Source organism: Peromyscus leucopus, chromosome 6 (assembly GCF_004664715.2).
Source record: "Peromyscus leucopus breed LL Stock chromosome 6, UCI_PerLeu_2.1, whole genome shotgun sequence".
Classification (NCBI taxonomy): domain Eukaryota; kingdom Metazoa; phylum Chordata; class Mammalia; order Rodentia; family Cricetidae; genus Peromyscus; species Peromyscus leucopus.
This window is the reverse complement of record NC_051068.1, coordinates 4,709,860-4,722,448: the sequence shown is the minus strand read 5'-3', so window position 1 is coordinate 4,722,448 and position 12,589 is coordinate 4,709,860. Positions and strand designations below refer to the sequence as shown.

At 36.9% G+C, this 12,589-nt stretch overlaps 1 protein-coding gene across 3 annotated transcripts in view; it reads left to right on the top strand.

The window, feature by feature from the left end:
* Naaladl2 (N-acetylated alpha-linked acidic dipeptidase like 2) overlaps positions 1-12,589 on the top strand; it is a 1,293,636-nt gene that overhangs the window by 518,463 nt on the left and 762,584 nt on the right. The gene's annotated exons all lie outside the window — the stretch shown is intronic.

The window sequence follows — 12,589 nt, the reverse complement described above, 5'->3', positions numbered from 1 at the left end:
ATAAGCTTCAGACAGTCGTGGATTTGAGAAGTTCTCATCAGTAATATGTCACAGAACATTAAGTATGTGCTTACCCTGTTCCCATGAGACTAATTGAATCATTAAGCTATAGCTATTAGAAAACTGATCAAATGGTACAGACTGAAGTCATGAGCTTCCTGGTGACCTGAGTTCATTCATTAGCGTTTTCGGCTCCTTCCCTCCTTCTTTTCTCCATGGATATATGCAGTTGTTGAGTACAACTGTCTTATGTAAGAAAGAATGACACTAATCTGTGCTCCTTGATTCACTGTGTGGAAATAGTAGAGTGTCTTCTGTACCATCAGACACCACTCAGTGTGATCATAACATCTTTTACTCATGTCATTTCAAAACTTACATGTTGATAAAATTCTTGTATGCTTATGTATAGGTAGATGCTTCCAGAAGATGCCTTGGGGGAAAAGAAAAGATGGTTATCATTGCAGTAATAGTATGTGATCTCCCCAGTATTGTAAATTAGATCTTTCTCTTTAGAGAGTCATTGGAAGATATATTACAGTATGTTCTGTATAGTAAGTGCTAATTTATTACAGGTGATCAAATGGACAAAGACAGCATATTACTTCACAGACTCTGTAGCAGAATGCATAGTATTGCACGTTCAGAGAGTTATGCCATGGGCTAGCCACTCACATTTCAGATTCTTGCAGCTCTGATTTACATTGGCATAGTGACTCATGGAGGACTGGTGGACTTTTGTGCTTTCCAGTTTTTCATAATCAATATAATAATAATGATAGTGATAATAATAAAACAAATCCCCAAACAAATATAGCCAAAAAACCCCAAAGAATTTTCTTTTCTATTGTCTAACACTTGTCAAAGATATTAAAATTACTATTGATAACAAGAATCATGATGATTTTTCAAAAGAAGAGAACACCTCCATCACTTCTGTATATTTCAAATAGATTTTCAAAGCTTTAATCATAATGCTGCCCAGTCTGGAGTGAATTATAATTAGAAATGCATGGTTGTCTACATTCACTTATTCTCTCTTAATTCCAAATTGATTCCTGTTCTTGTTGGGTGTGATTCTATCTTTAGATTCACTCTTCTGGAACTCTAGATTTCTGGTATCTCTTGAGCCATTACTTTTTAGGTACATGAATTCACACTTAAACTATTGTGTCATCACCTTAACTGGCCTTCCTTGGTTTTTCTCTAATACTGTACACTCTGTTATGCTTGCACTTCAAAGTCTCACTCTGATTCTAGAAGTTATCAGTCAGAAGTCTTCAAAGCACATCAGTACCTTCACTGGGGATAGCAAGAAGTCTTGCATTCAGAATCCATCACCATTTGCCTGGTTCTTTTTTATGTATCATATATCACACTCCTTCCACACTTCATTTGTGTTTGAAGTCCCTTTCCAGGGCAGTCTGTCTCCATCAAAGATATTGCACCTTTGGGCAGTCTAGTTCATAGAAGCATAATCTGATAGTTTAATACACTTTGTCTTCAGAGAGAGAAGCACTGCCATTTTCAGAATACTGATTATGGAACATTGAACCTTGGCTAGTAGGAACAAATAGAAGAGCAAGAGATGTATGTTGTGTTCTGTGATTATCAATGAGAGGATGATGTTCAAGAATCTTCAGAAGGTGAAAAAAGTTTATTATCAAAAAGTGTGAAAAGGAGTTATGAGTTAAAAGTTGTGGGTTGAAAGGGCAGGTGCTGTTCCTGAATTTGATGACGTCACCCAGAAATTCTTGCATTCACTGTCTTTTATGCATAGGATTTTAAACCACACGAGGTCAAAGCCCAGCCTCCTTGATTAACCATTGTCTATCTAGTATCTGGTTTGAGATAGATTCACAAGAATCATTTGAATGCATGGTTTTTCTTGAGTGAACAGAGTGTCTGACAGTTTGCTGCACACTGGGGAACACAGTGATCTTTTTAAAGGATAAAATTTTGATCTTCAACAGCTCCCAAGATGCCAAGGGCAGCAGACGCATGGGCATGTCCACAGAGTGCAATAGTCTATGCAGTTTCCTTAAAGCATTTCATACTTACCTTGTGTACAAAGAAGACTGCCACATGTCCTGCACAAAAATTACCTTCAGTTTCAACCTTACAGCCTTTCATTTCCAAAGAAACTACCTTCTATTCCTTGTTGCTTCACTGATCTTTGCTGTGGGGAAAGAGAGAGATATTTCCATTTTGGGGATTCAATATCATTTTCCAAATTCAGCTGTAAGTGTAAAGTTATACCTTACTGTAGGTCAGAATTTGTTTAGACCTTTGGGACATTTGTATGGAAACTTTCTCCTGAATAGATGCTTAGTCGTCCACTTTTAATTGGAATATTAATTATAGTAAAACCTCCAGGTTGTAAAATTTTACGTACTAGACTTGAAGATAGCAATAAATATTTTGCAACCATTACAGAACATCCTTACACTTGGAGCTATGGGTTCTAATAGATGTATTTCATACTTGATTGGCTACTGGAGTTCAGGGAATAGCACCTTAGATAATTACCAAAAATCGGATCTAATTTTGCCTAGATCTGAAATTTACATATGCCATATTATTAATGTCCTTTCAAATGTACCTCTTAGCCAATTCCATAGTATTTGGAGATTTAGAACTAGAATTATCCTAGATAGAGCAGAATTAATAAAGATAGGGTCAAGAATTTGAGCATTTTTTTGTGATTAAATTACCTTTCATTCTATCCCTAGCCAATGATAAGTCAGCATGTCCTTGCCATCAGCTCCCAAAGGTGTGTCTGGCTGAGTGAGACAGATGAGGTCTATACTGATGAATCAACAGCAATTCATCTTATGAGTGAAAAGCAGCTCAAACACATCTTCCCGTAGCCTTATGTTAAACAACCTGTTTAGGACCTATTCCACATTTGTGAAGTGTCCACTGAGGGTCTCACACTTGACTAGACCTTAGGGAAACAAACATTGTTGAATACGCAGACTCAGGAAGGTTCTTCAAGTTATTTTGTTTAATGTTCTCAGATTTCCTGCTGGTGTTTCAGACTGCTAGCATGGTGTGGCTTTCTTTCTCTGCTAGGCTGGTAGGTAGATCATTATATTGAATGCATTATTTTATCTGAAATTCTTACAATGACTTTTTTTTTTACAGAGTTAGAATATTTATGGGGCCTAAATCAATGAATGTTATTTAATCTATTTGATGAAGTTTTTAAGGTAGAATCTAAGGTAATGTGTTTTATTATGACATTTTTATACATAAGTAACATTATTCTTTATCATTTAATCTTTAGATAAACACTATGATTTTAAATTTTTTGACATTTTAGGAAAGACGGATGTTATAATAATTTTCTTCAATTGATAATTAGCCAGAATATTTTAATATTTGCTCACAAGTTAACCTGTTATAAATGGTACTAGAAACAGCAGGTGATAAACTATTTGAACTTGCCTGTATATAATATAGAAGCCTGAATACAGGGGAAATACATGGCAATCTTACCAACATAAATGCCCAATAATTATATTAAATCTCAAAAAAAGGTTTGTTTTGGAAAACTACTCTAGACTTTTAGGTGTAATCACGTAGAACACACCGTAACAGCATAGCCTTGCCTGCCACGACTGACTGAAAACAAATATCCTACACATCAGCAATAAAAATAACATTAAAATGTAAGGTTATAGTTGCACTCAGCCTTGACCAAGCCATTGCGACAAAACAAGGCACCTTCTGGTTTGTAGGTCTGCTGAAGGATGTGACTGAGATGTTCGAATTATGTGCATGTGTGACTGGGTTTCAGTTTCTGGTAGATACCATTTATTTATGGCCAGTTTACTGAAAGGTGTTGGCAATATAGTGTTAGATGTGTAATAATTTATCTAATTCTGTACATGTGTATGTCTCTGTGTGGGGGATGTGCACATGAGTGTAAGCTCTCCAAAGCCAGAGGCACCAGATTTCCCTGGTGCTGAAGTTACAAATGGTTGCAAGCCGCCAGGCATGGGTGCTGGGAACTGAGTTCAGATCCCAGCAAAACAGTAGGTGCTATTAACCTCCGAGCCTTCTCTCAGGCCCATAATGTGAACCTTGTAAAGAAAGGTAATAGAGTTTGGAGTGTGATCGGGATGTCGAAATATTCTCCCATTTTTGAAAACACTTGCTTCTACTATTTTGGAGCATAGTCACATAAAATAGTATATCTATCTACCTCATACTTTCATTTCTCTAAAAAGCCAAGGCCAACAATGCCAATTCTCATATGTAAGCTTATGGAGCTGAAATAAATAACGCATGGGCATGACTTCATTAGGACACAATTAAAATATTTAACATCAATTTAATATTTATAATAAATATTTTATATGGTATTATATATTGATAAAACTTCCATCCTCTAATTGTACCCATGTGTTAAAATGTGACTGTCCAATGACTCTGTGACTATGATCCATATCCAGTTATAAATATTTTTATGATTTGCATGCCACACTTTTTTTTTTTTTTTTTGGTCATGAACAAATTTAACTGAAATCCACGTGAAGGAGAACACGAAAACATGCAAGTTGCTTAATAAAAATAAAATAACATTTTCACTATGCTCATACTGCTTACATGAATGCCAAGGGAAGCATGAAACGTTTGGGAACCTAAGGCATAATAAGAGTGAAGGAGGAAAGGGTATTATCAGGAAACAGATCAGGAATAGTCTTGGATTTTTGCTGTTTTGCTTTGTAATAAGGTGAGGACAAGTCTCAAAATTATATTCTAGTAGAAGGTGGCAGTTTCAGTTGTTGGACAATCCATGGATCCCATTAAGTCACATGGGCTCTCTCTGCTACAGGAGGGAACTACCCCACCCACTCCAGGCATACAAGTAGCATTCCTCATGTAAACATATTAGTCAGACGTAAAAGCCAGAGAAACAACTAAAAGCATCCGTTACTTTTGGATGATTTAAGTTAGGTGGCAAAATTACTGCATTTCACAACCTGAGTCTGGATCAAAGCCCCACTTCTCTGCCTTGATCAGTAGTAATGATTGCTTTGGATTCTTGGTATTTGAATTGCTACCTACTGCTTGAACTCAAGTGGTGGGTAGCAGAAGCTGTGAACTTAAATCTGGGTTGTAAAAGGGTTTTTAAAGGAGTTTTTGATCATAACCAAAAGGCAGAGCAGTGATTGTAAGCTATTTTAATGTCCACAGTTGAGCAACAAGACATGAAAAAATATTTTCATGTGTTTCTTCATGTTACTAGTAAGATTGGCTAATGTTACCTATCAAAAGAGCAATTAAATGTAGTGGTAACATATTGGGTGGCTAAGAAGTTTACTCAAATATAGTTCTACTCTACCATTACTAGCCACATGACCACTGAGCTATATGAACTATTTAAGATTTTATTTCCTTATCATTGAAAACTATATGATCACATGTGCTCCATAGGGCCTGTGAATGGAAAGTATTTTCAAAGATACCCTGTTATCCCAGCAAACTCTTAAGGTGCTGTGACATTTGTCCTTTGTATTAACTTGGGGTCCCAGGATGCCTCTCAAGAAAGTTGTAATACCACTCTTTGCTGCAGATACTTCTGTTCTCCTGAAGATACATAGACATGGAGAGAGAGGAAAAAATAACATAATAACCCACAGCTAGGGAAATTGTAGGGTCTCTTACAAAATCTTTCCACCATGGCTGAACTCTGGTTCCTTTGACATGGATGGCTATAGCTGGTGTGGTACAGCTGATATAAAATTTTATAATGGCTTCCAAGTTTTGTCAACATCTTGTTGCTTCAGCTCTTGCTGCAGAACTAGGTTAATGACAGAGGCCAGCAGCTTAGATTAGCTCTGTCTTTCTGTTTGTGTCTTGATAAGTTTTATTTTTTTTTCTTTTATAGGATTGTATTCAGTTTTATTAATACACGATGATTAGCTATCAAAATTCATAAAACAAACAAACAATGGAACACTATTTTTCAGGAGGAAAGCCAGACTTGATTCTGTAAATTTAATTAGTTTATAAAGCTCCAGGCAACATCTGTGGAAAAATACACACCTATAGGTTTTGTTTGTTTAATTGTTTGTTTATGTATTCCAGGATGTCTTGTGACTAAATAATCCTCATTTACTATCTGCTTCCAGGGTTCTGGGATTGCAGGTGGTTACACTCTTACTCAATTAGAGATACATTTAGGCAAATTTCATGATCTTAGAGGATTTAGAGGCTAGTGAAATGCGGAGAAAATAGTTTGTCACCAGTTTACTTTGCAAGTTTATTTGGCTCTAAACCCAACCACATGATTTTCTCATCACTGCTACAAGAAGTGGGCAGGAATCTAGAAATTACACCCAGAAAGTTCAAAGTACTTAACTAGTGGGAACCACACCATACCGTTACAGATGAGAACACATTTCTGTTTCTTTGTAAATAGGAAAATATTGCCTCACAGAGCCCCCGAGTGCTAGGGCCTCAGGCACAAGCCACCATGAATAAAGAAGGAAGAGTAGCATTTGGCAGTGGGGGCTACAGGGGACTCCAGTGTCCTGTGGAATGTACTGCAGAGTCAAGTGCAGTGTTATGAAAATCTCTTCACACTCTGTTAGAACTGCCTTCTCGGTTCCCTCTAACCGAGTTCTCTAGACCCTCTGCCTGGCAACAGCAGCAATGACTACTTCCTGATGGATGGATTTTCCTGTTTTTTTTTTTTTTTTTTTAAATTCCCCTGATTGCCATCCTTAGAAAGAATGTTAACATTTCATTTCACAGTCATTTGCACATATTTCATGTACCTATCTTCTCCACAAAAGCAACCCTTCATTTGCTCAGTTAGTGTGCTGATACAGTTCCAGCAGGTGTGGACACCTGTAGCACCTACTTAGAAACAGTACCAATGGATGGGAAATGAAGTTGCACAGGAGTCAAGCCCAAAGCAAAGGGATATAGAATGAATCAAACTTGGCTCTGAGCCTAATCCCAGACATCTCTCCACATACTCCACAAAAGCCCAAGACTACCTTTAGCTTACCACTTGCTGCCGTCTGTTTTTTTTTTTTTTTGTTTGTTTGTTTGTTTTGTTTTGTTTTTTATTGCCTTTCTGTTCTACCTTCTCATTGGCTCTAAACCCAACCACATGATTTTCTCATCACTGCCTGTCTATACAGACCTCCAGGTCTCTATGGTTCATACTGGGCTTAAAGGTTCGGGTCACCGCTTGGCTGTGTCCTTGACTATGCAGAGACTCTGCCTGCCATGTGATCGGATTAAGTCAGATTAAGGGCGTGTGCCACCACCACCGGACATCTGCTAAATGGCTTGCTTTTAGCTCTGATCCCCAGGCAATTTTATTTATTAACATACAAATAAAACCACATTTTAGCACAAATAAAATATCACCATAAATGTGTAGCTTTATTATTCAAAGAAAAGTCTATTAACAGTTGTATCATGTGAATTCCACATAAGAATGCCAAGAACATTAAGCTAGATTCTCCCTAAGTTCTTTAGTATCAAGTTGTTTTTTTCTTTATCTCATCAATAGAATATACATATTTTTCAAAAAATTTTATAGTTTTAACAGATTGAAATAAAAAAGAAGATATGAGATATTGATCTAAAACACTGGTAAGAGAATATTTTCTTTGTTGTTATGCAGAATTTTATACCCTTGGCAATGGTCCAGGCTATGTTCAATAACATAAATAGCAAATAGTTACTCTTTAAATTTTCTGGTCAGACCTGTCAGTTATTTTGAATATACAATTAAAGGAAAATATCTTAAAAATTTGTAATTAAATCTTTAATCATAAAGATCATAGAATGCAAAAACACCATGTACCAAAATTAACCAGACCCAAAGTCTATACATCTCCATGAACCTCTGTGACTTCAGAACAGCCATTCTAAAGGTGTGGAGGTTCATATCAGATTTTACACTTTGACTATGGAGTGTACTTTTAAGCATTTAAGTACTGCCCCAGACGAAAAATCCACAACAAACTTAGAACTGGAAAAAATAGCTTTATATCCTCAATTTCATATTTTGAGATTGTAATTTAATTGCACTTCTCCCTTTCCTTTTCTACCCCTCCCATACCCTTCACATACACACCTCCCTTCTCTCATGCAAATTCATCATCTTTTTTCACTATTATTGTATGTATGGATGGATAGATTATATATAGATATAGGCATAGATGATATAGAGATATAGTTAGATTATATCTATTTATCTATCATATGGATGGACGTACATTCCTAAATATATCCTGTTGAGTCTATATAATGTTAGCTGTAGATATGTTTTCAGCAATGACCATTTTGCAATGGACAACTATTTGGCATGCTCCTCTCTGGGGAAGTCCACTTCTCCTGTTTCCTATTCTCCTTGGTTGTCTATAATTCTGGTTGTAGAGTTGGGGCTTCATGGACTTTTCTCCATCCAGTGTGGGATGTTCATTGTGGTCATCCTTACTCAGTTCACATTCAGGCAATCATGTTGGTGAGACTCTGATGTTACCAGGAGACACAATCTCACAGCAAAGTCCCTGACCCTCTGACTCTTGCTGTCTTTCTGCCCCCTTTTTCTCACTATTCCCTGTGCCTTATCTGTGGTAGGATTTTGCAGATGTATCTATTGGGACTAGGTTCCACAGCTCTGCATTTTGATGGGTTTGTTTTCCTTGTAGTGATCTCCATCTGTTTCAATGAGAAGTTTCCTTGATGAGAGATGAAGACTACTTATCTGTGGTTAATGGACAAATATTTATAGATTGTTTTTAGAAATTACACTGGTTTGGTAAGTTTATGGTTGTAGATTCTTCTTCAATAAACATGATTCCACAATTGCTGAATAGTTAACTATATTTCCAGTACTAGACATGGTATCCCTCCTGTTGAGTGAGTCTGAAGTCCATTAGAGCGATATTGATTATGGCCAAGGCATGCATGTCACTACTACACACAGGGCTATTTGTGTGATGCTGGTCATTGTTGTGGATTTTAGGCATCATAGCTGGATAGGGCTGTTGTTTGTCTCCCTCCTTTCAAGTTTCAGTGCCTCATTCTGGTACCAAGAAAGTTAATTCTCAGGGAAGAGGTATTCAGATTAGTTCCCTCTAAGGGATATCTGGGCCCTGTTTCTGAAGTGCATGGTGTTGTTGCAATAGGAACTTACTTTCTACTTCTGGGGGTATCCAAGGGCAATAGGGTATCTCATGTCTGGTATTGGGGTTTTTGTTAGGTGGCCTTTATACGTGGAATTCCTGAATTATAAGATTTTTGCTTGTTTGTTTTGTTTTGTTTTTAGGTAGAGTTAATAGTATGATTCCTTGTGTTGTTGTTGTTGTTGTTGTTGTTGTTGTTGTTGTTTCAGCCTTCTGTACTGCTATTTTATCTATCTCGCTCCTTCTCTTTGGTCCCCTTCCCAATGGACCTCCCCTGTCCCATTCCCCTGATCAGATGATTGTACTTTGATATTCCCTTCTCTGTGCTTCCCAATCCCCCATCCTAGCACTGGTCCTGCTTTGCTTTCCTGGTTTCTGTAGTTACTACAAGTTATGTACTTACATCTGTTTACTGAATTCAGTACTTCCTCATCACCTCCTCCCTCAACAATTAATGTTCACTTCCTCTTATTCTATGTTCTCTGTGTTAAATATACTCAAATATAGATTTGTTTACATACATAAATCACACACACACACACACACACAGAGAGAGAGCTAAGTTCCTTATATGATAGAGAATATGTACGTTTTTTTTTCTGTGATTACGTGACCATGCTCATTATTATATATTCAGAGTGCATTCACTTTTTTCTTTCAAATTTTACTTTAGAGCTGAAAGTATCCCATTTTATATGCATATGCCAAGTATTCTTTATCCACTCATTTGTTGATAGAAAACTAGTTTTCTTGCTACAGGGCATAAAGTACCAATAAGCACAGTTATTTTATAATTTACCTTTTTTAAATCATATTTTACTTGCTCTAAATATGAATATATTTTGGTTTCCTGTATTTGGAAGTTTTCCTGTGTCTCACCTGGCCCGTGGTCAGAACAAATCTCTCACCCACAGTCCCACAGCCTTTTATAAAATAATCACACAGAGGCTTAATATTAATTATAACTGTTCGGTCATTTGCTCAGGCTTATTACTGACTAGCTCTTACACTTAAATTAACCCATAATTCTTTTCTGTGTTTAGCCATGTGGCTTGATACCTTTTATCAGTTCTGCCTTGTCATCTTGCTTCCTCTGTGTCTGACTGGTGACTCTTGACTCTCCTCTTCCTCTTCCCAGAATTCTCTTTATCTACTCGCTCCGCCTATACTTCCTGCCTGGCTACTGACCAATCAGCGTTTTATTAAACTAGTGTACAAGGGCATTATCCCATCCTAGTTTCCAGTAAAGGATGATTGTTACTCCCTGACATAGAATCAAAATAAGGATAAGGAATGAGGTACCTAATTTGTCCTCACAGAGATAGGTTTGGAAACACTTAGCAAGACCTTGTCTCTAAATAAATAAATAAAAGAAGGAAGAATAGAATATAAGAAAGGAAATAAAAATAATTATCAGAAAAATATAAGAAGTAGATGACTGTTTGGACCTCTCTCCCTAGAAAATCAAACATTTGAAATTAAAATTTGCATGTAATTTTGACCTGTCATAATGTTCAAAGTGGCTGTCAATTGCCTGTGACTGACAGCTTCCCTTCTCAGACTCAAAAGCTGGCCAGTGGATGAGCTACAGAGTCAGTGTCAGTGCTTGGAAACTGGTTTAATCATCCTTTGCTATAACATAGATTACCTCATGCCTTTTGCACAACTCTTTCTCCTTGGAAACTGGCCTTAGTAAAGTTTCTATTATCCAAAGTTTAAAAAGCACACATTGACAGTTAAAAGACCACACAGCCCTTTGTGGGCTTACAAGTAATAGAAAATTTAAGACAATGAGTGTTGACCATCTGGAACAGAAGTTTTCAAATCAATGTGAAAATAACTGACAAATGAATAAAGTGACATCCAAAAAATATTTAAAGAAATAACACTGCACCTGTGAAAGTCTAAGTATATAATTTAATATGATCGTGTGGAAAAGTCAAGTTTAAATAGACATTCCCTGCTGTAAAATGTGACTGTAAGTAAGGAGAGAGTACATACCCACAGTCCTGTCTGATGTTTCCTGTGTATGTGCATACGTGCCACACAATAACCCCTCCTTGTAAAGAATTGTATTTTTTATCCCATTTATCCCATTTGCAATATCTCAAACTAATTACACAATCTCTTTGGGAATGTTCTAGAAAATTCTTTAGTATTGTGGTATTGGTGGTTTTTTTTTTTTTTTTGGTTTTTCGAGACAGGGTTTCTCTGTGTAGCTTTGCGCCTTTCCTGGAACTCACTTGGTAGCCCAGGCTGGCCTCGAACTCACAGAGATCTGCCTGTCTCTGCCTCCCGAGTGTTGGAATTAAAGGCGTGCGCCACCACCGCCTGGCTGGTATTGGTGCTTTAAACCCTTTCTTTCATAAAAGCTTCTGTCAGGCAGTATGTGTGTATGTTTGAAATTAGCAGTTCTCTGGTTGTAACCTTGACATTGACTGTAATTGAGTAGCTTAGTGTCTGTGTGTTCTTAAGTATTACCTGTCACCTGAAATATGACAGTGCTGTAGCGCAAGACCTTGGGGGTGCCTGTGAGTCAGCGCTGCCATCTGACTGCTTCAAAACTGCCTGACAATCTTCTCAATGCCTAGACCCTGAGATAATTAACCTGGCCCTGCAGGCTCTTCCTTGCCCATTTACACACTTGTTGTGTTGAAAGTTGTTTGTTCATAGCTGCTCTTCCCTCAGACTTACCAAACCTTAGAAAATGGTCCCATTGTTTACTGTGATAACTAGTACTTGTGTGTGTAACTTCCTAAATATATTTTCATTGCTTTTCTGGAAATTAAAATCTATTTCTAATGTTGTGCTTTTAATCTTGTTTCCTGTAAATGCATTCTATAACATGGAGAATGATTTCCCTGGAATGTACACCCTTGGTTTGACAGTTGTATCATGTAGATTATGTATCATACAGTTAAGCAATGATAAAATGGGAGCCAAAGTTAAAGGCCAAATTTAAATCATCTGGGCAATGCCAATGTTACAAAGGACATAGCCAAGAAATAAAACAGTCAGGTACTGCTTACTGTGAGATAAGAGTTATTGATTTGGAATTAGTAAAGTGTAGATTTTGCAAAATTAGTTTGCAAATTCTGAGAAACTCTTTGTAAATAAGGCATAATAACTTAGGAGATCTTAGGTACAGTATCACACCCTTTCATATGAGGAGGTATAAAATTTCATTTTAGTACTAGCAAGCTGTTGTATTTGTTAAATTTGCATATAGTTTCTTTGAATAGTTAATGGAATTTGTGGAGCATACATCTGGTTTTATATATAAACATACGCTTATGTGTTTACACCACAGGAAACATTCTAATGCTGTTTCCTTGCCTATTTTAAGATTTAAGGATGACACCCTGTAACAACAGGTTCTCCAGAGTTATCTGTTAGACAGCATTATTTAGGCAAAGATTTGTTTG